Raw genomic sequence first — 4,865 nt, forward strand, 5'->3', positions numbered from 1 at the left:
GTGTCGATTCGGTCATTTTTATTACGTAAAAATCTGTAATTTTTTTCATTGTATTCAATAATATCAACAATTTCATCATGGAAAAATAAAGGTAAGAACAACGTTCTCAAATTATTCAATTTTATTATAAAAATAATCGTTATCCATTGAATAGTCGTAATAAGCGGTTGTCCTCGCTATTTGCTATTTCGAGCATACATTTTCTTTGCATAATGTTCAAGTGCCAAACAAAGTAGGATAGGTACCGAGAGTTAAAGAGGGAAGCGAGACGCATTTGCATACAAAAAGAGAGAGAGACCGAGATGCGTGGGCACGAAGAGTTTGACAAGGGGACCGAAAGTGGCAATGCTCACAAGTTCCTCTAAAAGATGCGGCGACTAACAGAAGATTACTCTTGTAGAAGATGCAGAGGTGATCTAGTAACTGATGCCCAGAACATACTAAAGTTATGCAGGGAACACTTCTCCAGTCTGCTGAATGGCAGTGAACGCATAGCGCTAGGAGAAGGCGAACCCGATTCCCCAATCCATGACGATGCTGCAGACGTTCCATTGCCCGACCATGAAGAAGTTCGAATAGCAATTACACGGCTGAAGAGCAACAAGGCGGCGGAGCCAATGGATTGCTGGCAGAGCTATTCAAACACAGCGGCGAAGAACTTATCTTATCTTATAAGCATGCATCAGCTTTTTTGTAGAATATGGTGCCTTTATGCCGCTATGTCTGGCGATGCGACTCCCTATCGTGCGACTTCTTCAATGTACTCCTGGAGAAAAAAATTCGAGCTGCATATCTGAATAGAAGAAATACAATCTTCTATAAGAGTGTATAGCTGCTGGCGTATGCCGATGTTATTGATTTCAATGTACCCAACAATCGCGACGTTAGTTCTGCTTTCTCCAGACTGAAAAAGGAAGCGAAGCAAATGGGTGTGGCAGTGAACGGGATCAAGGAGAAATATCTCCTGTCATCATACAAATAGTCATCACACTCGCGACTAGGCTCCCACGTCATTGTTGACAGTTGTTTGGAACCAATATTAACACCTACTATATTGTCAGCCTCAAAATACAACGCAGAATAAGTTCTGCTTTCTCCAGACTGAAAAAGGAAGCGAAGCAAATGGGTGTGGCAGTGAACGAGATCAAGGTGAAATATCTCCTGTCATCAAACAAATAGTCATCACACTCGCGACTAGGCTCCCACGTCATTGTTGACAGTTGTTTGGAACCAATATTAATACCTCAGCCTCGAAATACAACGCAGAATAAGTGCTACTTTGGACTGAGTAGGCAGTCGAGAAGTAAAGTCCTCCCTCGACGAACAAAGACCAAATTCCACAAGTCACTCATCATACGCATCCTTAAACTCGGCTTACGCAGTGTTTACGGCAACAAAGAAGAAGAAGGAAGTGAATGAAACCATATCCACTTGGTCCGGCTTAGAAAGGTTTAAATAAAGCCGTTAAACATCGTTAAATTTAACCTTTTAGTTTTGAAATCGGTATCGAATGTTAGAGTGTGACCGTACACTTTTGGGTCAAATCTAATACCTCGGTAACTAGTTCATTAATTTTAACCAAATTCCTTCCATAATATTATTGGGAAAAAGACTTTTCGTATTTTTATTCAAATTTCAACTAATTTTTTTTATATTTATAATAATACTAGCTGAACCGGCAAACGTTGTTTTGCCATTTATATTATTTCTAGGAAACATTTTTTTAGTTCAATAAAAATAACTATCTGCTACTAAGTGTGCTGGGATGTACTTGTAATCGAAAGCATTATAAACAATTAAAGTATGCTTTATTTAAGTTAATAAATTAATATTAAATATCAAAAATAATTATTCATATTATCCTATCAATTATGGCAATTGGAAAAAAAATTAATCTCTCAGTGCAATAGAGTGTACAATATTCTTGGTTTGTCCGTCTTTAGCCAACACAAACAAACTGGAGGGTTTTGCCACGCGAGAATATGCCACATATAGTTGTCCGTGGGAAAAGCATGGTGTTTCCAAATCTAAGCCACATACAGACAATGTGTGCTTTATTGTACATTGCATCACTGAATGATATCGTTAGATCATTGCACCTTGTACGATGTCGATACAATATATCATCAGTCATTGAATCTTTGTGATTATCCCACAACATTTGTGCTCGGGCCGGGAAACATGTAGTCAGTACTATAGCAAATAGTAGACGAATTTGTGATCCTGTGCAGTTTAATGTTGCTTCAGCAAGCGACAGTATCCCAGTGATTGTCGTCTTCTAGCAACCCTAGAGCAAGACATGCATCTTTATACGTAGGATACTGTTGTCCATCTACCTTACGTATATCTTGAAATAACAATGGCCCGGTGACATTAACCAACAATAGTCGCAGGTAAAAGCACTCAGTCTGCCTTGGATTGACTGTATATACACAACCCAAAGTATTTGATTTAAATAAACCTGGAGGCGCATCAACTGGTGTCCCTTGCTTGCGGGGTATCCATTTCCTTTTTTGAGACCATGTAAAATACCGTGGAACTTCAGAGTAGAGAAATATTTGTGCGAAGGCACCAAAAGCATCCGCACGATTGCACAGTTCAAAAAATTCGGTCAGCGTAGTTTTTGGTGGATTTATAGCACAATCAAGCACTGTATCGTTCGTGAAATATACGCGCTGGCCGTTTTCAAGGTGGACAGCTAAATGGATAACTGCTGGATCCCGTTCATGAATTGGGAAACCGAAAATACGCCAGACAGCTTCATTGGAACTGACATACCGGCCAATTTGGTAATTCGTAATTTCATCATTTTGATTCAACGGAGGAGAATGTACATTAGTATTTTCAATTCTAAATACAGCCATATCACTCCCTTTATTCACATATTTGCAAATATATTTGATACTCTTTACCGAACTGCATGACTCAGCATTAATATGAGCATTGAATGTTTTGCTCAGCAGAGGTGAATATGGTACCACCCAACGATTGTCAATGTCGATGTCTGCGTAGCTGATAGTTTTAATGAAAGTTTGTCCGCCATTTTCGGTACTTCTTCGACGATATATTGGATATCCGTCAACATGTGTGACCGTATCGTTAGTAAAATCTTTAGGAAAACGCTTTGTACATTTTCCGTCTACCATGCAAGGTGATGAACGATTCAGATTTCCGCACGGACCATGAATCATGTTTGCAGTAACAATATCAAACAGTAATTGATCAGTAGACGGATCTGGAATCTCTGCAGAAATCAAACTGTCGATGTTTTCATCACGTATTTTGTCGACCAACCAAATTAAAATGTGAGCATGAGGTAATCCGCGCTTTTGCCACTCAACTGAATACATCCAACAACGTGTGGAGTCAAATACATGCAATTTTGTAATAAAGTTGATTAAAGACTTTAATTTTTGTTTAAACACACGTGCTGTAATATCATGACGATGTATTGCATTTTGTCCTGGTAATAGCAACGATGTAATTTCCTTTCATTTTGGATTACATGTAAAAGTGATGAAAAGACACGGTCGTCCATATTCCTGAATGTGTTCTTGCATGTGACGTGGACTACCTACGAACGATGATGGTAAGATAACAGAGTTACCGATTTCGGCAGTGTCAGCATTGTTCGCAACAGCATCTCGTAAGTGAATATATTCTTCCGTACGGAGCTTCTGTTGATTATATCGCAAGTATCGTAGTCTTTCACTTTCTATCTTCACATACATGTCGACTATAAATTGTTGACAAAGCTCACGACATCGTAAAATGATGTTGTCTCGACCGCGTCTAATCATCAAATGATATGAATAAAAAACCTTTGAGCTAACGTTCTTATTTGTTTCAGCTCCTTTAATATATAATATAACCAAATAATTATGTTCTTAATAATAAAAGAATTACCTGTTACGGGATCTCGTTGTTTAATATTTATCCGTCTTGTCCCTTCCAGAAAATTAGTGGATATTGGAGAGCGTCATATGAACGATGGGTATCACTGATGAACTGAAGATCATTATTTCTTCTTCGAATCACAATTTGTTGCGTAGATGTACGGTCGCCAACCATGATTCCAGCAATGTCGTCAACAACAGGTGCGTTGAATCTACGTATATGCTCTCCAGCTGGTGTTCTATCAGGGTTGATGACAATCGCGTGATTGTCACTTTGTAGCTTGGGCATGTGTGATTTGAATAACTTTAATAATTCATTTTGCTCATTTAACAGAGCGTCCAGCTCGCTGACGATACGCCTGGCAAAAGCTGAATTGAGATTATGGTGGTCGCAACGTACATCCACGCGATTGGCGAGTGCACGTTCGGAGTTCTCGCCACCCATGAAGTAGATTTGTAAAAATGTATGAGATTCGTTTGGCATTGGCAGCAATGAGCCCACTTTGTGATATACTTGGCCTTTGATTTTGAACGTTGAATTAAATTGTTGACCGTTTGCAGCAATATTATTAACTATTTCTGTTGCACCAAACGATGTCATTCGGAAACATGAATTAAATGTGCGAATTGACTTCAGGAACAGGCTAGAATCTGGATCTGTACCGATAAGTAAACTGTGCAATGGTTCAGGTGGTGTTTCAATTTCAGTTAGTTGTACTTTTCCTTATGAGCAACACATCCCAACTGGTTCATTTTTAAATTTAAGTGCATGACAATGCGAGCAATCCTTTTCCAAAGTACCTATAACCACTTTGAAATGAGCGTAATATTCAACATCAGGCTCGTACTGGAATGCTAGTCGAAGAAATGAATCTGATGTTAATGCTCGATAAACTTGTTTGCGTTGTTGGTCAATTCCTCTACGTCTGTCGACTATGAATCTGCGAGTTTCTCTTCGTTTTAATTGTC

Source organism: Bactrocera neohumeralis, unplaced genomic scaffold (assembly GCF_024586455.1).
Source record: "Bactrocera neohumeralis isolate Rockhampton unplaced genomic scaffold, APGP_CSIRO_Bneo_wtdbg2-racon-allhic-juicebox.fasta_v2 cluster10, whole genome shotgun sequence".
Taxonomy (NCBI): domain Eukaryota; kingdom Metazoa; phylum Arthropoda; class Insecta; order Diptera; family Tephritidae; genus Bactrocera; species Bactrocera neohumeralis.